Below are 22608 nucleotides of genomic sequence, written 5' to 3'. Positions count from 1 at the left end.
TCAGCTCTATGGGCTGCCATAGACTCCCATGGCAAAAAGCATAATAATAGTGAAAACTACTAAAAACTATAGGTATCCTAATAATAATAGACTGTCATCTCTAAATTGCCCACAGTGTGTGAGTGAGTGCATTCCCTGCAATGGACTGACATCCCATCCAAAAGTATACCATTGTGTCCTATGCTACCTGGGATAAGCTCCAGGCCCTCGTCTCCAGGATATGCGGTACGAGGATGGATGAATAATAATCATGTTTATTTCAATTTCAATTATTGGCAAATATAAACATGTACCAAGGATAATAGCAATAAATACAGTATGCCAAAATAAATGCTAGAGGAGAATCCTGCAATTCCTGCCCCAGTCCTGGGTCTGGGGAGTTTATTCTCACTGAGATTGCATAGGATTCCTCTGGCTGCTGTTTTTCTCCCGTACACGTGAAGTGCTACTTCTTCATTGCCCACACGTGAGCCAGTATGTGAGCCCTGATCCGGGCTACCATCCCGCCCAAGGCATTTCCTCTGTATGCTGCTTCCTGCAGCCCTGCAGTGGATAAAAGGAAAGGACAATGGTTTGTTGATTTATAGCACATATATTATTATATTTTATATTGTTCAAATACACATTACTCAGTAATAACTCAGTAACTACTCAAGTACAAATGATGAACAAATAAAGTAACTGTTATGATTAAGAATGAACGAACGTGGGATCAGTATATAACTAATACTTTCTGGTTAATTAATAAATTAAGTAAGAGTGTACTACTTCAGGGGCGGCATGGTGGTGCTCTCATGCCCGGGTCGTACGATCCTCGTGTGTGCCACGCCCCCTGATTACTCACGTGTGCTTCCCTGATCTTGCCCAGCTGTGTCCACTTATTTTCGCCCAGTCTCGTCTATTTCAGTCCATGACTTGCTTTAGTTTCTGGTCCGTCATTGATGTTAGTTAGTCTTAGTGCTGTCTGCTCCGTCCCGATCCCGAATAAATCCCCGTTTTCCCCGTACTCCGCCTGCTTGCCTGCTTCCTGCCCGCTTGTCAGCCTGTGCGCACTACCCGCTTTAACCAGCGAACTCTGACAGGTGCACTGGTTAGCACTGTTGCCTCACACCTCTGGGACCCGGGTTCGAGTCTCCGCCTGGGTCACATGTGTGTGGGGTTTGCATGTTCTCCCCATGTCATCGTGGGGTTTCCCCCCACAGTCCAAAATCATGCTGAGGCTAACTGGAGTTGCTAAATTGCCCGTAGGTGTGTGTGTGAGAGTGAATGGTGTGTGTGTGCCCTGCGACAGGCTGGCCCCTCATCCTGGGTTGTTCCCTGCCTTGTGCACATTGCTTCTGGGGTAGGCTCTGGACCCCCCGCGACCCAGTAGGATAAGCGGTTTGGAAAATAGATGGATGGATGTACTACTACATTATTTGTGCCCCCTCAAGTAAAGTGTTGCTCCTAACTCATCTGGTCTTTTTATATGTTGTTAAAACATACTGAATTAATCCCTGCAAGAAATTCTTTGAGGGGGTTAGAGAGAAAATGCAGGAGACTGAATCCAGGACCTCAGCTATATCTTTTTTAAGCGTTTATGTGTAAACAGTCAAGACTTAACTATATGGGCTCATACTAAAATTAAAAATTCATGGCAAAGTGTTACTCCATTTTGAACAATATGAGCAGAGTATGCACAACCTTTTTATGTGAGACACAGCTATATGCACTATATATTTCTGCTTCCCCTAGACTTCCTGAGACCTTAAATAGTGTGACATTTGCAATAGCGAAAGCCTTCGTTTTAAAGATGACTTTTCATGTTTTCACTTGAAATCATGTGGAAAGATCACATCTCCACGCACAAAGCTCTTTCATATTTCCTGAGAGCCATATTTCATATTTGCTGGCGAGCTGTCTCAAAATTTTATCAGTTCCATTCCAGCCCCCTATAATGCCTCTGCAAAGACTGAAAAAGATCCATCAAACGGTTATTGAATTATGGTCTTAGCAGGGTCAAGCATCAAAACTGCTGCTTTTTTCATTATCACTATGTGGCGCTGCTTCCATTTTGGGACTGTTTCAAAATTAAATCAGTTCTAGTTCCTCACCAATACCTGTACAAAGTTTGAAAAGGATTCGTCGAACGGTTTTTGAGTTATTGGCTTGCATGCCAAAGTATCTGCAGCGACAGGGGAACAGTGCTAAAACCAAAAGTATTCCCTGAAGGCCAGGGAATACCATCCATCCATCCATTTTCTAAACCGCTTATCCTACTGGGTCGCGGGGGGTCCGGAGCCTATCCCGGAAGCAATGGGCACGAGGCTGGGAACAACCCAGGATGGGGGGCCAGCCCATCACAGGGCACACTCACACACCATTCACGCACACATGCACTCCTACGGGCAATTTAGCAACTCCAATTAGCCTGAAGGCCAGGGAATACAACAAAGGTAATTTATGCTTACAGATCTGAAATCAGCAGATCACATTTATGTGCCATCATGTATGTTAAGTTCTTGTTGCTGTAAAGCGGAGAACTACTACACGGGAGAGAAGTATCCAGGCTGAAAAATATCTTCTGGAATTTTACTGAGGTCAGCATGTTATTGGCCCCAAAGTGGCATTCCCATATCAGTTGAAATATGCAATTGTCTGCATGCATAAACTTGCCTCTTACGCCATACTCCATGCTAGGAAATAGCTATGAAAAGATTGTACTCGTACTCACCTCAATCTGGGAATACTATTGTTGTTAAATAGCTATGCATAAGATTACATTTGCCATGGCTGAGACTGAATCACTTTCAATCACTACATGATGGTTATTAGGCATTTAATTACTAGCGGCTGTCAGTGATTGTTAATTGCTGTATAGTAACTTGGGAGAATGACACTGTGGATGCTGGAGCAACCGATGCTGTGTGCAGACTCACCCCTTTAATACGATCACAGTGTAGTTCTGCTTTAGCGGGATGATTCCTGTGCATCTGGTGACAAAGATTTACGATGGATAATTTAAAACCCAAGTACTGGAATACTTTGCCAAACAGAACATCCTGATGAGCAAATTAATTTCATCATGAAACTTTAAAATAAAAGTTATTTTTGGTGATGGTAACTTTCAATTCCCCACGATTCCCCAGTTCCAGTCCTGCAGGCCTAGTCTGCACCCAGATTTTAATACTCAAACACCTTATTCAGCTCACCAGCCAATTGCCAGGTTTAGTAGGTGTATTTGACAGGTCCTTGCAATCTGGTTCTCCAGGACTGGAATTGGGGAAGCCTGATATATAACATTATATACTGCACAGGTCCTTCTCAAAAAATTAGCATATTGTGAAAAAGTTCATTATTTTCTGTAATGTACTGATAAACATTAGACTTTCATATATTTTAGATTCAATACACACAACTGAAGTAGTTCAAGCCTTTTATTGTTTTAATAATGATGATTTCGGCAAACAGCTCATAAAAAAGTGCTCCAAAATCTCCTGATAGCTAGCTGCATTGACCCTGCCCTTGATAAAACACAGTGGACCAACACCAGCAGCTGACATGGCATCCCAGACCATCACTGACTGTGGGTACTTGATTTCCGAATGACATGCAAAATTTGCTTTCATCCGAAAAAAGTACTTTGGACCACTGAGCAACAGTCCAGTGCTGCTTCTCTGTAGCCCAGGTCAGGCGCTTCTGTCATTCGGAAATCAAAATTTTGGAGCACTTCACTTTCATCTGCTGAAAAGCTTTATGGAGATGAAGATTTCATTTTTCAGCACGACCTGGCACCTGCTCACAGTGCCAAAACCACTGGTAAATGGTTTACTGACCATGGTATTACTGTGCTCAATTGGCCTGCCAACTCTCCTGACCTGATCCCCATAGAGAATCTGTGGGATATTGTGAAGAGAAAGTTGAGAGACGCAAGACCCAACACTCTGGATGAGCTTAAGGCCGCAATCGAAGCATCCTGGGCCTCCATAACACCTCAGCAGTGCCACAGGCTGATTGCCTCCATGCCACGCCGCATTGAAGCAGTCATTTCTGCAAAAGGATTCCCGACCAAGTATTGAGTGCATAACTGAACATAATTATTTGAAGGTTGACTTTTTTGGTACTAAAAACACTTTTCTTTTATTGGTCGGATGAAATATGCTAATTTTTTGAGATTTTGGGTTTTCATGAGCTGTATGCCAAAATCATCAATATTAAAACAATAAAAGGCTTGAACTACTTCAGTTGTGTGTAATGAATCTAAAATATATGAAAGTCTAATGTTTATCAGTACATTACAGAAAATAATGAACTTTTTCACAATATGCTAATGTTTTGAGAAGGACCTGTATAACCCCCCCACAGCCAGATGCCACTGTAACCAAATAATCAATGTTATTCACTTCACATGTTATGGCTGATCAGTGTATAACCTCTGTATCTCAGTTACGTTTCAGACTGTTTTGCTACATTGTGCAGATTAATATACTGTGTTCATAATAAATTTCACACTGATTTCACAAACACACTGATCATCGTAACATCATCAAGTTCTTTAGCCAAATGAGGTGTGCTGGGCAATGGGAAACCTGACACTGCAGTACAGTGAATCATGCAGCAGGACTGGGAAAATGTAAAAACACATTTTACCTCCAAGGGCCACTGTTCTCCAACCTTTTTTCAGCAGTCTTACATGTCTGTAAAGACATAAAATATGTTTGCAAATATACTGTACTGATCCTGAGAGGATTAAGATGGCAAAAATATCAATTGGGCTGGTGATTGCACAATATTTTAGAAGCTAAATTATGAAATGTATGACTATATATATTACACACTCATAAGGTATAAATACAGAAAAGCTACACACTGTTGGAGTGAAGCTGAAGTCCTTCTCTCTTCTAGACAATGGAATCAATAGAAATGAAGTTTTGCCACGACATGAGAAGCCAGGAAAGTGAAGCAGAACATGAACAGGAACATTATTCAGCCTTGGCTGACTAGGTCTGTATTCCGGACATTACATTCATGATTTAATTTGATTGTAAGGGACTGAATAATTTTAACTTGCTTGCAGGTTCCCTATGTACAGTATGTATTACCTTTCCTGACCTTCGGAGGTCCTCCCTCCTGTTTCGGAGCATTTTTAAGGCTTTTTTCAGAATTTCCTGCTCTTTGCCGACGAGGCTGCAGGGCAACTCTGCTGTGACCTTGAAATTACATTAAATATTCTGTTAAAACACTTTATTTGGTGTTTTACCTTGTGAATTGAAATTTTAAGCCCTCATTGTGCTTTAAGTGGTAAAAAAGTAAAATAGAGAAATTAAACTATTTGATTAGAAATATTGATTTTAAACAATTTTATGAGGTACAGATTTTGCTTATGACAGGGTTCCAGTCAATTTCCGCTCCCTTGCAGGCAGTGGTACACATTTTTGATGCACCCAGGGATGATCTTACAACAGCCTGGTGGAGACGTGTAGAAAAAAGAAAGATATTAGTTTTGTAACAAAAACGTTAGAATACAGAGGAGTGCAGGTGGACATAGAATGAGCAGAATGAATGGTAGCAGTATTTCTGATGTGAGAACCACTTATTCTGCTGATTCTACTTCCACCTGCGCTGTCTGTGTTTTAACAGCTCTGTCCACTTTAGTTTCTATTTCCAGGACTGTGTGATACTTACACTGAATCTCTTTTGTTCAGGTGTTGCCGCTGATTTCCCTGCTTATTTTTTAGGAAGTCTTCTGCTTCCACTCCAGACTGATTGAGGGAAAGATCATGAAACTAAATATGATATATTCTGTAACCATGACCTGACAGCAGTATGTCTGTGAAACCACAAAAAACACAGAGCTTGCTATCAAACAGACAGTTTACTTGCCTTTAGTTTTAAAATGGAAATTAGGGATTTCCTCAGTCTGAGGTTTTTGGGGAACAAAAGGTAAACATCTTGCTCTCCAATGTCCACAAAATCATCCCCGTCACACCTTATACTTCATGGTAAAACAGAGAAAATAGATTAATTCACATGACTGTAACTATAAAACCCAAAATATTATGGCCACACAGAGGTTGAAAAAATAACAATGATAATGAATAAATTAATAATAAAACCCCATAATATAATTAAGGCACGCAGAGTGAGCACATAGCAGGCATAGCAACAGTAAGTAAGGCGGACAAAGGGGCAACTGAGAAGACTGCATCAGCAAATTTAGCATATTTCCCATAAACACAACACTGATAGGAGTTATAAATTTAGCATTACCATATACAGTACAGTACTGTGCAAAAGTCTTAGGCAGTCCAAAGAAATGTTTAAAGCTGTTTATCTGGGTAGCAAGTGCACTTTGGCTTAGAACAAAAAATACAATTTAATATTAGAATGTGTGCAAATTAAGAGTAACACAATAAAAACTAGTAATAATTTCTTCTGTTTTCTAAAAAGTTACTGATATCTAGTTGGATGGCTAGATGAACACCGCTTCAGTTCCCAAACTTGTCTTCAGGGGCACATCAGCCGTTCCACGATTTTGTTAAATTTCACCAACAGCTCAATTAAATAATTAAATATATTGGTTTAAAAGTCAGTGAGAGATTGACTAGCTGTATGAGGTCTGCTAGTGGCCAAGTCTAAAAATGCATGGCTGCACTGGACGGTCGCTGCAAATACTGGGATGATTTTAGCAGAGGTTCTGAAATGGTGAAGCTGACACACTTTGACAGGCATCATATCATAGTTTTACACCAACACGAGGATAATCTAAACATCATTTTCTTTGCCTGCCTAAGAATTTTGCATAGTTCTGTATATATATATTTAGGTCCTCAATCATGGCCTTACAATGGCTGAGGCTGGTCGGCCGAATGATGGGAAAACAACCATGTCCTCAACCACTCAAACATTTCACAGAGCCAGCAGGTATGTAATCCAACAATGTGCCCTGTACTGTAATATTGTCCTCTTACTGCAATGCTTCATATTACAGTATCCATTTGCATTTTATATTACACAGTGAGTTTTACTTTATACAGTTACACACTGGATGTATACTGTAGCACACATGTCGCGTCACTCACGGTCACACACACAGATTAACCTCCCCCCAAACCACAGGCAATATGCCAGGACAAGCAGTGTAGTACAATCTTTTATTAAACACGCAAGAGCAACCCCACTACTTAACACACAGGGGGGGAAACAGAATATCTAACACCACGAAGGGGGGGGGGGGACATGCCCTACATACACACCTTTCCCACTGAATACACCCCCATAGAATTAGCATTTCAATCTCCCAAATTCTTGTGAAAATGTTATTTGCGATTTGCGATTGAGCATGTACATGAGCGATTGACTACACACCAATACAATCCAAATCCAAAACACAGATGGTAAATGTGCTTTTCTACTTTTATGAGAACTGAAAGCGCTTTGCAATTCATGCCTCACACTCACCCATCCACACACTGGCGGCGGAGGCTGCCATGCAAGGCGCCAACCTGCACGCCAGGAGCAATTTGGGGTTCAGCATTATGCTGAAGGACACTTTTTATGGGGTGAGGAGAAACCAGGGCTCGAACCTGCAACTCTCTGGTTGCTACGTGATAGCACTACCTCCTGCGCCACCATCTTCCCCAAATGTAATGAGAGCTCCCAGATGAGTTTGGCTGTAATAAATCTGGAATATAGCTATATGACATAGTTTTTGATAACACCAGCATTTATTTTTTAGGCAAAAATGGCAGGCAGATCAGAACTGGCCAGATTTGATGTTGCAGCTTTTATTGAAATACAAAACAAAATTAAAAAGTGCTGAAGTTTGAATGACTGTGTATTTATTTCAGTTATTTTATATTGGGCTCAAGGATTGGTTTCATCATACAAATACAGCACAGATAATGTTTACTTGAAATTACTGAAAAGTAAGTGATACCAGAATCATTGGGTCAATAAGCTTTTAAATGTGGATTGTGCTTGGGATAGAAGCTGCAAGTTGTGTTGAAGAAAAGTATAGATTTTCAAAATATGCAAATTAATTCTAATAATAATATTAATGACATTCATCTTTAGATGACATTAATTACATAACTAATAATACATTGAGAAGAAATGTTTTGTTATTGTACAGATGGCAAGATATGAAAGTGATGTGGAAAATCTGAAACACTGAAACACATGGGGATGGGTGGTGCTAATAATGGTACTGCAGCCAGCCAGTAGGGGGCGCTTGACATGTAGAGTTTTCACCTTTTAGAGACGTTATGGTCTCCATGTTTTTTGCAGTCAGTGCTTTGATCACAGATTTGAAAGCAGTATGCATAATGCATCAGGACTCACACTGAAATTCCCTATATGTGGATATATTATGCAACATGGTTCTGTAAGAATGCTGGTACCTTGGAAACACACATAAACAAATATACCTTATATGTGAGTTTGGATATGGGTGTGGCTGCAACTGGAGAGGCTTGTAGTACATATTCTGCAAAATTTTCATAATTGTTGCAAATATTATGTACAAACCATGACAGAGGCTTAAATGCAAACATGGGTTTTGTTGGGAAAATATCAGTTCATGAAATACATTACTGAGGAAACTGTAGGTGCTTTTACTTCTATTCAATACTTTAAGGCACACACACATCACAAGGAGAATAAGCTATTATTTATAATAATTTATATAGCATGCAATGATTAAACAAAAAAATAATAATTTCTCTGTTGCATCGCAAACCTGACAGATACACTACTTGTCAAAAAGAAAAGAACTTACTTCCTCACGCATTTCTAAAAGGATGTTTTTGTCAAATCCCTCCAACTCACTGCAAAACCACAGATCAAGATCACATATTATGGCCTAAATAAAAATATAATATAGATATATAATATAGACAGTTCATGGTGCATTTTGTAATACTCAAGACACACCAAGGCCATGCAGAGTGCATACTGATAAAAGGGAGGGGAGGGGGGAATACTTCAATACATTCTCTGTATCACAAGTGTTACCTCCAACAATTCAAGGTGGTCTATCTTACAATCGTCTTGGGCGCTCGTCCGCTCCTCCCGTGTACCACGCCCCCACAGTCCACAGAACCAATCTGTTGAGGAACATCCTGCGAAATATACAGTTAAAAAAAAAAATCTGAATTTCTGAAAAAAATTCTGAGAAATTCAGGCAGCAGGGGCCAGAAAAAATGTAATAAAACATTGAATTGCTGTAAATTTCATCCATCCATCCATTTTCCAAACCGCTTATCTGACTGGGTCGCGGGGGGTCTGGAGCCTACTTTGGAAGGGGGGCCAGCCCATCACAGGGTACACTCACACACTCCTATGGGCAATTTAGCAAGTCCAATTAGCCTCAGCATGTTGTTGGACTGTGGGGGGAAACCAGAGTACCCGGAGGAAACCCCACAACGACATGAGGAGAACATGCAAACCCAACCCAAGCGGAGACTCGAACCCGGGTCCCAGAGGTGTGAGGCAACAGTGCTAACCACTGCACCACCATCAGCTTGTGACAAATCAAATACTATGAAAAACTGAAATAAAAGAATATTACCATGACAACTCCATTTTTAGAAAATTCTTTCGCCATTACCCATACATTAATCATTTGTGGGTCTTAAGTCAATGATCTGCATGTTTCTACTGCGTTTAATGCAGCACAAAATCACAAACATACATATAAAAACAAGAAAAAGCAAAGCAGTATCATACTATTGCTCCTTCTGACCAGAATTAGGAGACATTACTGCATTATAACATCTCTGTCTTTCAATGCTTTTTTATTTTCTTTTCTTAGCTATTTTTGCAATCTGCTAGCTAACCTCGCCTCCTTTCTGTTGCTCATTATGCTTGGTCATTTGATCACACAAATGTGGCTCTTTCCGCTGAACAGTAGGAGTCACTGTTACCAGAAACACTCTAAATTAAACCTTTTACAAATAATATTGCAAATAATGACATGTTGGAAACAAAATGAAACAAAATACATTTACTGGACGAAATACAAATATTAAATATATGCATAAGCCACCAATTTTCTGGCAACAGCTACACCATCAGCTTGGAGGGAGCCAGTTGCTCAGGGAAGAAGGGACCCACAGAGTGTAAGGACCCATTCTCTGTGCCTGAGTATGAGACCCACCGCTGGTCCGGACAGAAATACTGGTTGTGGCAGCCAATGAAGATGTCTATAAACGAAAACACCATCCTGGGCCTTTGTAATGCCCTGCAGTCTTTTACTCTCTCGTGAGGGGGAGCAATATGGATTTCTAAGAACATCCAAAACTGTATTTAAACGTTTGACATTATGTGAAATGATAAGATACAAAAAATATCAGTTATAATGTTCAGAAGATCAAGTGCACTCACCCTTCCCTTTGTTGGATGGATGACAAGTACTGGGCAGCTTCGAATAAGTGGGATGAGGTGATTGATTGGGGAGATGAAGGGTCTTCACCCACAACACCTCCCTCTGTCCAGGCTGGCACCAGCACTGGAGATGTGGATGTTGGGGTGGAACATCATCAGCAGCCAGTATTCAAATGTGTGTATTTCAGAGCTTTTCTTAACATGAGTTGGAGACAGTCTGATGTTAATTGGAGTTTAAAAAACTGGTCGGCACTATGAAAATGATTCTCACTGATTGAATAACAGCAGAATAGTTGCTGTAATCATATTACAATGTACAATAAAGAGAAATGTTTCTGTGCAACAGGCCAGCAAAATAAACTGGTTTTGAGGATGCGAATTCATCTCAGTGTGCAGCCTCAGCCTCAACATGTGGTCCAGAACGTAAATGACAGGGAGGAAGAAGCCCCAGTTCTGTCTAACCTGTCATCTTGGAGGGAACCTGTTACCCAGGAACACAGGGAGTCCAACAGGCATAAGGACCCATTCTGCCTGCCTGGATATGAGACCCACAACTGGCCTAGACAGAGATACTGGTCGCGACAGCCAGCAAAGACCTCCATAGACGAAAACATCACCCTGGGCTTCTGTAATGACCTGCAGTCTTTTTCGCTGTCATGACAATTATGGATTTTTAAGACTGTATTTAAACTGTATTTATTATAAAATTAAAATTTCAAGCAAATATTGTCTCAGCCAAATTATGTCCTCTGTGTCCATCAAAAATGCAATGAAAAAGAAAATATATCAAGCATCTCAGTAGATATTGACTGTATTGAATTTCACTGGGATAGTGAATCCCTGGGAGAAAGTGAGATGTAGGTAGAATTTCATCTGTTCTGTTATATAATCATTTGTGACATATTGCAGTAATGGAAAATAAATAAACCTATTAGAATCTTACATACCTGGATCATGTCTCCTTTGCTCAAGGCTGAATAGATTCAGCTCAGCTAACTTCTCCTCATAAGACATTCCTCTAAGACCAGGAATCATTCTTGTAGCCCTACGTTGAACCCTTTCAAAGCCAGCAATGTCCTTTTTAAGGTAAGGTGACCAAACCTGCACACAATATTCTAGGTGGGCTCTTACCAAAGAAATGTATAATCTAAAAATCACCTCCCTTGACCTAAACTCCACACACCTAGATGTAACCCAACATCCTACTGGCCTTTTCAATTGCTTACCCACGCTTGTGAGAGTGGGACATGGCAGGATCAACATACACACCAAGGGTAGCCTAGCATTTTGGGTCAGATTATAGCTTCCATTACTTTTCTAGTAATGCAAGGTAAACTTGCATGTAGTTTGATGGGTTACTTCTATCTTCTTTTTTGAATTTGGATACTTTGTATACTTCATCTTCCTGTTTTGAAAGCTAATCTTTCTTTGACCTCTGACAGGTTGTGTAAGTTAATCACAGGAACTGGTTGAAATAAAATGATTTCTCCAGCTGTAAAGGGTGGGCACTGTGAAGGTGGTGTGGATCTGCTTGGATGCAGCCCAGGATAGGGTCTTATCTGAAGCATTGAAACAGGAGAACACACAGGAGTTTTGACAGCAGAGTTACTCTGGGACAAAACACAGTGTAAATCATCATATAAATGTTTAGGATGACATTCTCAGTGCATCCTTACAGTACATACATAACCCCAATGTTCTGAGATGAACCATGTGATGTTGAGTGCAACTTATGCTGCTTCCTCCACTCAATGTCAGCTATTCTTGAAATAAGAGACAGAATATTCGGATTCACTGCTTGACTTTTTGGTCTTTTCTCCACCTTGGAGCCCCTTTCTGGGTTAATCTAGATAACACATCTATTGTGGGAAAAAAAAACATAAAACTTATAAATACATTTTTGTCTTTTGTTCTATGGCGAACACAAGATAACAGTGGACTCGTGTGCCCAACTGTTTTCACTTCAAACTCACAGTGTTGATTTTACTCTCTGAAATATGCAGTTAATATTCCAATATTTAAAAACAAATATGCTACACCAGCAGTAAACACTTATGTAACATACCATAGGAGCATTGGTCACTTAAGGGGCTTTGTGGACCCCTGAAACCGCCTCTGGTGCTGTCCAGTCTAGTGTCACTGAGTGCTCCTTCAGTGTTCTTCATTGCTCTATCTGAATTCCCTGGAATTTAACAAAACAAGTCAAGGTAATCAGTTTAGAAATAAGTACAAACATCTCTGCAAAGTCTGACAGGTAAAAATTGGTGTACTTACATGGTGTAATGCGACCAATGAGCTTCCTTGCTTCAACTGGCCTCAGGGCACCAAGAAGATCCATTAATTGTATGCAGGGACGGATTACGGACCGGGCAAGCGGGGCCGCTGCCCAGGGGCCCTTGGGGTGCAGGGGGCCCGTGGGGCCCCAGCCCAAAACAATTTGCAACGCTTATCAACAATGTATTTTCGTTTGCCTATTTTAGAGGGCCTACATTCTTTGATCCTCTGCCTACCAGGGCCCCTGACCCTATAGTTGTGGTGGTTGTGGTGGTGGTGCTGGTGGTGGGGGGGCTCGTGAACGTTTTGCCCAGGGGCCCACACAACCCATAATCCGTCCCTGATTGTATATACTTCATGTCTTCAAGGTCTTCAACACCTAATATCTGGAGAGCCTCCACTACTTGTTGATGTCCACTTGGGTTAAGAATAGACTGAATAAAAGAGCCAAACAGTTCCTTCCCTATCTCCCATGATCTCTAAAAAGAAAGTGAGTCTGTGCTTTAATCTCTTATGTTCTCAGCTGAATCTACAAATATAAATAATATGCACAGTTCGTATCATTGGTGTTCAGAAATGTCAGACCTCTTAAATATAGTTCAAGTCTCTCATCATTTAATTTCGACAAAACACTTAGGAAAATATAACAAAAATATACACAACACTGTGCGGCATACATTGTCTTTCATTTTAGTCATACGTTGCTTTTAATTTCGTAATGCATGATTTGCAGCTATAAACAAATATTTCGTAACAGGATAACGGTAGGTCTTACTTTCTTAAATTGAAATATTTTCAATATCATGTTAATATTAGAAATGATTCGCTAGTATTACACGTTAGCTAATTTTTTCATTCACAGCCACATATTACCTATATGACTGCAAAATAAAGCAATGCAACCAGCCGGTAGTTATAAAGAATAACTTAACACTTACATTGACCAATTTTCCCCGGTGTCATGCCCGGCTCGTCCGCTCCTCCTGTGTGCCACGCCCCCTGATTACCCACGTGTTTTCTCCCGATTGTACCCAGCTGTATCCAGTTCATTTGCTCAGTCCTGTCTATTTCAGTCCGTGTCTTACCTGAGTCCTTGGTCCGTCATTGATGTTGTCAATGTCTGTTTCCCGTCCTGCTCCGGTTTCCCCTAATAAAACCCCGTTTTCCCCGTATCCCGCTTGCCTGCCTGCTCCTTACCCGCACGATCGCCCGTCTGCTACCCCCCGATCGTGACACCCGGTCCCTATCTGACCTATGAGTTTAGTTGTACTTTTATTCTTCGTCGAATTATCAGATTGATAACTTCTACGATTTCCAATGGCCTCTTCCTTTGTCATCCATGCACACGCAGTTTTAGGACACGGTATCAACTGACAGCAGCACTGTCAAGCAAAGCATAGACCACTAGGTTTTGAAAAGTCTAAATATACGTACCTTGATGTTCTTTGGTACTTTTCTGTAGTTGCTTGTATTAGTATTATTTTTCAGATTATCCCATCAGTTCTAAACTGCAAATTTTTATGTCTTTATATAGAAAAAACTTTCCACTGTCTTCTTGGAATTTGCGAGTTTCGACCGGTGGCGTGCAGTCCAACACAAACTAAACTTTTTGTGAATTTATAAATCACTAGGCGTACACTATAAACGCTCCTGATTGTTCATGTTCAGATATAGACGCTGTCAACTGAGCTATGGCAACTGCTTTATCTACTTACTTCTCCGAATTAGGCATTCTGTAACTAATTATGCAATAAAATAATTGTATCAATAATTATCAATTCGATGACTCGCATATTCCCTATAATATAGGGTCTATATTTTCTAATTTTAAGTCATTTTTTATGTTTATAACCTTAGCTCTATGCAAACCATTTCAAATATATGCAACAACACAGTACAATTATGGTGGATATCTGGTTTATGACAGTAAAACAATGTAGATTTTATGTACACTGAATGTAAAATTAAAGTTAATGAAAGCAAAATTATAGAAAACAACTGTTGCATTTTAGTAAAACGAAGGCACATGTTGGTACAATAAAACCATTAAAATTTTACAGATAAAGCATATGACCATAAGTTTAATTTCTGTAAAAATACAGAAAAGAAATTGACCAGTTTCACTGAAGGGGTTTATCTGTTATTTTACAAACTGTGCGTAAAAATATGTTTATGCAATGTAGTTTTGATAAAACCTTTCTGTCATTTAACATTATGTCAAATAATTATACTGCAGTCAAATTGGCTGATATAAAATGGTTAAAAACTGTGACAGAATTTGCCTTTTTTTACAGTGTATACTTCCAGTCAGAAGGTACCACACCGGCAGATACGGATTTCTGAAATAGCAAAGATAAAGGTCGATGAATAATATCCCTCATCTCTTTTAAAACAATAGGTAAGATGCTGTTTTGATATCCTGTCTAGGGTTGGAGTGTAACAGTATTCACGGGAAAGGGGAAAGGGATAAAGGGACAAACAGGGTGAGGGCAAGAAGGGAACACCAGTGGGCAAAGGGATATTTTTTGTATTTTCATTTTTTTTTCATGTATAATACTGACACTGAACAAATAACCCGGTGCAAAAGACTTTGGGAGTGACCACAGCCAAAATAACAAACAAAATCCCCAACTATCAAGTGCGACCCACAGCTAATCTCACCTAAGTGCAAAAGAAAAGGAAACCAAAAGACAAACACTCCACCTCACTCCCTAACCAAATAAACAGAGTCCAACACACACTTGCAAAACAAAATAGCAGTCACTGCCTACACAGCAATACAATCACACATACATAACTTACACACAAGTCAAAGCAACGAGGGGGCTAGTGAAGACGTAAACCAAAGAAAACCAAGTGGGGAGACAGCAAGCCAAACTGAGGTCGCGGGGGGGACCGGAGCCTGTCCTTGGAACAACAGGCGTAGGCAGGAACCAACCCTGGGCAGAAGTCAACACACTGCAGGGCGCAAACACTCACAACTCAGATTTGCCAATTAACCTACCCTGCACACTTTTGGACTGTGGGAGGAAACCGGAGCCCCTGCTGGAAGTCTTTCCCCATTCACCAGATTATATTGCCAGAAGACTGAAAATTAGATATCAAATACTAGAGTGACATAAAAACAAAAAACAAGTTTGCTTGTAATGAGACGCAAAACAGAAGATTATCTCTTTTTATATTTTGAGAAAACATTTTAACATTTATCCAACCGGTCAAATGGTTTAATACTTCATACAGCAGCATTTCTAAACTCATTCCTCAGCCCACCAGACAGCTCCACGTTTTTGCTCTGTCCCAGATCCCTGCATGCATGAACCAAACAGTCACCTTTTACTGCTGTGCTGAGAGCTTGGACAGAGCAAAACTGTGGATCTTTGCAGTGGGGTCCAAGGACTGGGTTGAGAAACCCTGGCATAGAGGAGACTGCAGTGAGAGCCAAGAAAAAAAGAGATTAGAGAGGAAGGTAAAATGCTTCAATTAACATGGCAAATAAGCTTCAAGTAGAGACCCTGTGCTTCCATTACAAACAAAAAGCCTGTATGACCCTCCTAAACACACAAGTCAGATTAACTTAACCAGGAGAAATAAGCATAAGTCTTGGCAAAGACTAGACTATGAAAAGGGAAGGTGAACATCATACTTACACGAACTTCTGCTAAAGCAAATGGACAAACCCCTTTTAACTGAATCAAGTTACTTTAAAAAATTAATAATCCAAAAATAAATCAATAAAAATTAAGAAAAACACAATCATGCTTTGAACTAATACTGCAGTCAGTCCTAAATGTTCCCATGACATTCTTTTCGTCACGATGCACACTCGGTACATACTGGTTAAAAACCATTTATAATCCTTCATGTACCAGTCTATGATGGAGCACCCCAACCTGGGCCACCCATCCAATATGGCAGATTTCTGCCCCCTGGCCCCGGAGACTAGCAGACCAACCTCTGGAAACAGGGAACCAGGGGGACATGGGCCGCTGACTGGATGGGCGACTCCAGAATGAGGTGAAGCAGAAGGTAGACTCCACAGCAGAGGACCGAGGAATGTAGACCAAAACCAGGGAACCTGAAGTGGCAAGAACACAAACCAGGACAGACATATAAAACCAAAGCAAACGCATCAGTGGCACAGCCCACCAGCTTGTGAAAGATGGCTACCTGGCATCATGAATCCCTTAATCAAAAACCTTTGTGATGGCAACTTTGCCACCCAGGACTGATCCCTTCTAAAGACCTCAAGTTTCAATGTAAGGTTTCCGAAATGTTTTGAAACATTAGTCCATGTGACTGCTGTGGTATTGTTCCAGGCAGGGAAAACAACTTAGGAGAAAATTTCCGTGCATGTTGGGTGTTTGTGGTACTGTTAGGCTGAGGGGGTAATTGAGTGACTATTAACCTTTGAAATCCAATTATATTATTTAAACAGGTTAGTAGTTAGACAGTGTGATTTAGATGAGGATAAGGATGTTTTATTGTCATTACAAAACGTGTTCTACATGAAGGGAACAAAATGAGGCACTCAGATCCGGTGTATTAGCAATAATAAAATAGAAATAAAATCGAAAGAACAATACAATGAATAATATGGTAACAGTTCAAATAAAATAGAATAAAGACATTAAGATAAATTCCATTAGGAGAATTTAACCATGGATGTAAAGTGAGCAGGTGTGAGTGTAGCAGAGATTACTGAGGTCTGTGTGTAACAAAGTATATGTGACACTGGCTGAGGAAGCAGCAACGTGTGTGTGTGCAAAGTCACAGTAATAACCTGCAGCTCTGAGGGATCTATTGCAGCGAAGCCCTGACATGTAACACTGGTGATGAATAGCAGTGTTAGATATAGGTATAGTGAGGTACTTATAATTATAGTAGGTAGATTTAGTGGATTAGATTTAGTTAGAAACATACAGGGCAAATCTAGATAACACATACACACACAGATTACATATAAATATAAATTTTGGGGCAGTGTGTAGCTCAGTGTGCTAAGCCTGTGATCAGAAAATAGCCCACTTTAGCCCAGCCTGGGCACATCTGTGGGTCCTTCAGCAAGCCCCCCAGCTCCCTGGGTGCCACTATGACTGGCTGCCCATCATGGCCAGCTCGCTCTGAGCAAGTTGGGGGAGGCAAAACGAAAATATCTTGATGGGGATCAATAAAAAGTATTAATTCTTATCCTACGGTCTGAGCATTCGGTCAATCCAAGTACAGAGAGTGGTAATGTGGACAATGCTGCTTGCATTTCCGGACCAGCAAGGCCTGCTGCTGCTCCACAGCTATATATATATATATTCAGCACTGACCTTTTTCCATTCAGTGGTTGTTAAAATAACTTTGTGTAGCCTAGTAATGGTGTAGTGCAATATTCTTTGGTTTGTAATATAAGGGATTAAATAATATCTTCCAAGTGACATACAGGCCCTCCACATTTTCAGTGAAAGGAGACCAGACAGCATGAAAGCTCTTCTTACAGTTGCCTCTGCTGTATCTCAGATTTTCAATAGGTAACATAGAAAACACATCCTTAACCTATTGTCTGAAGGCAGGGGGTCTGGAGGACTTCCACTGCGTGAGAGTTGTTCTTCCACCCAGCAGAGAGGAGAAGGCTGTGGCTCTGGCCTGTGAGACGGTGTATTGTTTTTCTGCGAGGAGATGTGAACATCGGGTGAGACTCGACTCAAATGCAGCCGCTTTGAGACAGACGTGGACTTTAAGGAAACACAGACTACACATGGAACAGCAATGACTGAGCTGGGGAACGCAGTGAGGGCAGGCATATTTATACACAGCACACTAATCAGCGACAAAACAGGTGTACAGGGTTAGGATGGAGAACTATAATGGGATACAGGAGAATTAGGAGGGTTACAAAGGGCCAGCAGCGCCCTCTGCTGGCATGAGTGGGAGGAGACATGAAAAAATAAGAGATTACAGGTCATGACAGGAGCACCAAGCACAGCAACAGTGGGGTCATGCTCAATTATCACACCACATATATGAGAAAACATTATGAAAATCTGTTCCCAAAAATTGTTCAAACATCAGCATGACCGAAACATACGACTGGTTGGATCTAGGCTACACTGGCACTGACAGCAGAGTGTAACAAATTACCAGCTACGACACATATCCGATGATTCAGAAGAAAGACAATTTGAAGAAACAAAGTGGTTAATTGACTATTGTATAATAATCAAATCACTTCATAATCATGCAATACATAATATGTCACGATGGGAAGAGGGACAATCCAAGGGCAGCCTTGTGGTTTTTATTGCTGAACCAAAAGACATGAATAGAAACCAAAAGGAGGAGGAGAGCGCAAATAGGAGGGAGGGAGAGAGGAATAAGCAGGAGGAGTCGGGGAGAACCTACTAACACGGGGAGCAGAGAGAGGTCCTCCTCCTTTTTGGGTGAAACTAATTGCTTGTGACATGGTAAGAGGCAACTTCTTTCTTGAGAGAATTTCTTTAAAGGGCAAGACAACCAAAGCTGTTAATCCAACAGGAAAAAATAGCCTTTGTAGAATTCTATGTGAAGACCCTCTGGGTCAGGTGCTCTGCTGCTCTGCATTGTTTTCTTTGCATGTACAACTTTGTACTCCATAATTTTAATATTTTATCACGAAGCCTGAAGAGCAATATGAACTATATCATGCTTTAAGTAAATTGTCTCATCCATTATTAGATCTAAACACAGTCATAATCCACAGCAAACTGTACTTACAGCCTTCATCCTGCTCTTCAGTCTCTGACGTGCTGCATCTAAATGGGGACTCGTCAAAAAGCCAAGTGGAGCTGTCATGAATGAAGGCCTTGTTCAAGCTTCCCCAGCCTGACAGCAGGTTAGTCTCTCATTTGACTAAAGTATATTTAACTTCTACAGAACTTTGCAGGCTCATCTAGGATGGAGAATTTCTGCTGCTGAGCGCATTAGAAGAGATTCTCAGAGGGAGATACGAGTCCTAGGTGCCTGCTGGGTACATATTCAAGACAGAGTTAGGACCGACTCCAAAAATTCTGCACTGTCTCCCAGATTGGGGGAAAAATTCATGTCATGTGGATAAATTTCAGAACAACAGACGGCCTGTGGGCTGGGGGGGACAGGCAGGTTGGCAGGTGGGGGCACGCGGAATGCTCCTGGGGGTGTGGTGGGTGTGCTTATATGATTTACAGGAGCCGAGGCTAAGAAAGGCACTAAACTGCACAAACATCCTCATGTACGAAGTTTTACATGAAAAGGGGCCATGGGCTTGTTGGCGCTATAATTCTTAGCACTCTGACTTGCTCTCTGGGGCTTTGGGTTTTTGAGACAATATGAGAAGGGCAGGTGCCCTTTGGCGTGGAATGTCTCCCATTCCTGTTATTCCTTCTTCCTCTTTTTGTTTTCTTCAAGTGCCAACAAGAGAAATTAATATGACAATAGCAAAGCATCTGTAATTGCAACAATTTTCTGGGAGAAGGGGTGTGTTTTTTGACATAAATGCAGGGGTGCCAATATCTTTGGCGATAACTTTTTTTTTCTTATTTTTCAAACCAAAAAGTTACAGCACTTCAGCCATTCACATTTATAAAACAATATGACCAATCACTAGTTCAACCTCACAGTGATTTATCCTTCAAAAACATGGCCCTAGAAACGTTCCCACATTTTCATCATATCTTTTTTCCCATTTAGTCTGTCCAACATTTTTTCATATGAAGCTGCCTTAATCATCTCATCGGTCCGTTCCTATATATTGCGGATTATTGAGGATTTCAAATGCCTTAATATTACCCTCATGGCAGTTATGAGTCCCACCATCACAGCCTTAAACTGTATATTATTCCCCTTTGGCAATTCCACTCTATCTCCTAGCAGACAGAGTCGGGTCTGCGGGGTAAAATAAAGCCTAGCCATTTGTCCAGGAGATCAAGAACTCTACCCCAAAATGGATATACCTGAGAGCACTGCCACAGCATGTGTAAATAAACCCCCACCTGCCTTCTAAAATTCCAACACTGATCAGTATTAATTAGTCCAGTTCTATTTAGTCTAACTAGTGTCCAGTACTATCTGTGTATAATTTTATACTGAATAAATTTACCTTTTACTTCCCTATAATATTTCCCCACTCTAGAAAGTATTCTTAACCATTCATCTTCTCTATTTTAACACTCGTGACTCAATGCCTCAGTTGCAAAAACTTCCAAAAACTCCCTCCTCCTTCTACATCATACTTACTCTTGAAGTCTGATTATGACATAAACATCCCATTTACGAATAAATCCCAAAGAGTTTTCACCCCTTTGGGTTGCTATTGTTTCCATACTTTTTCCTATTTGTATTTCAGGATTGTGCCAAATTGAGGAATATGGCTGCATGTCATGTGATACTTTAAGCTTCTTATGTATTTTGATCCATATATTCCTCGAAAAAGATATTATCGGGTTTGTGTTTCTTATATTGTCCCCCCATTGTGACAGAATGTGCAGAGGTTGAAATAGTGAAGCCAAATCGCTCTCGATAGCTATCCAGTCCACATCAGAATTCACATTCTTCCAGTGATAGTAGAGTTTGGCTATTTCAAATGACATGCTATATAATCTAACATCTGGCAATCCTAGACCTCCCTTGTCTCTGGGCAAAGTAATTTTAATCCTAGGTTTTTTCTTTCCCAACAAAAATCTTTTACTATACTCTCGTACTGCTTAAATATCCTTTGCGGAATATTAAATGGAAGCATCATAGAGAGATAATTAACTTGAGGCACCACAACCATTTTAGTAACATTAACTTTCCCCCCATGAGGATAATTTCAATGCTTTCCATTTGTCCATATTAAGTTTAATTTTGTTCAATGAGGGTTCAAAATTCAGAATTATTATTTTGTCAATATATAAACTCAACAGATTTAAATTTCATGTTTATAGTTCAATTTTATGTTATATAAACAAAATAATTTTTAATACAGTGCATTTTTTTATTAATTCAACAGCACCCATGTTCAATCCACTTAAGTTTGGAAGGTGTATTGGAAGGTAACGCAGATATTTCTTAAGTGGGCATCCAGAGATATTGTCCCCCCTCCAAGCACCCCTTTTCTCCTAGTTCTGTATGGAGCTCGACAGGAGGAATGGAGAGGTAGAGAAAGGGGTTAGTCTCACACAAAATGTAATGCAAAATAAAGTGTAAATACAAGTGCCATGAAGCAGAATTGAGCTCCAGCAGGCCTCGACTTACAGTAAAGGAATTGTAAGGCAGACATGCTAACAAAACAGCTTTACATTCCCAATTCCAAACCATTAATGGGCAACCTTAGAGTGACGACGGCTAAAAAAAACCTTAGCTATAAGCAGGAATGAAACATTGTGAAAAGCCAAGACTCCACATGAACATGTTCTCCCCTTGCAGAGTCAGATCACGCATTTGAAGTGTTCCCAGGTGTTTGTGTGTTTTAGGTTCCTGTTAGTGAGGGGTCCTTTGCCGTTCTGTCTGACATCCAACAGAAAGTCCACTGTGTCTCTGCAACTTAAGCTGAGTCAGTGTAAGTGTGTGGCTCAGTAGCTCAAGTATTTGGGCTTGTAATCCAAAGTTTGCTGGTTTAAATCCAGCTTCAGATGGATAACTGTATGTTTATGGGCCATTGAGTTATGAAAAATAATCAATGTAGTGAATCACTATATTCTCAAATTACTTGTTGTACTTTTACGAACAACACCGTTTATTAAACAAACAAATATGCATTGGCAGAATGAAGAATTAAAAATGAAAATAAACTATCATTTAAGAAACTGTGGAAAACTGAATTTACAATATTTGTAAATTGAAGGAAGAGTCCATTAACGTAACGGAAAATGTGCTGGTAATTTTCTGCCAGTACATTTTCCATTTTTTGGTGGATTTTTTTTTTTTACAGTGTATGACACGCTTGAATTCACTGAGCTCAAGTGTATGTGAAAATTAATATATTTACAT

The 22608-nt window shown here is 40.3% G+C and overlaps 1 long non-coding RNA gene and 1 pseudogene across 1 annotated transcript; both read right to left on the bottom strand.

Moving 5' to 3' along the window:
- Nucleotides 1-22608, bottom strand: part of LOC125723040 (cytohesin-1-like) — a 458952-nt pseudogene that overhangs the window by 157159 nt on the left and 279185 nt on the right.
- On the bottom strand, nt 4647-5350 carry LOC125723094 (uncharacterized). The gene is made up of 3 exons (XR_007386739.1): nt 5082-5350; nt 4850-4880; nt 4647-4676 (listed from the first exon to the last, which is right to left on the bottom strand). It is a non-coding gene; the product is annotated as an uncharacterized LOC125723094 (long non-coding RNA).

The sequence above is a fragment of the Brienomyrus brachyistius genome, unplaced genomic scaffold (assembly GCF_023856365.1).
Source record: "Brienomyrus brachyistius isolate T26 unplaced genomic scaffold, BBRACH_0.4 scaffold45, whole genome shotgun sequence".
In the NCBI taxonomy this organism is placed as follows: Eukaryota; Metazoa; Chordata; class Actinopteri; order Osteoglossiformes; family Mormyridae; genus Brienomyrus; species Brienomyrus brachyistius.
The sequence above is the reverse complement of the archived record's forward strand: the minus strand, read 5'-3'. Positions and strand labels throughout refer to the sequence as shown.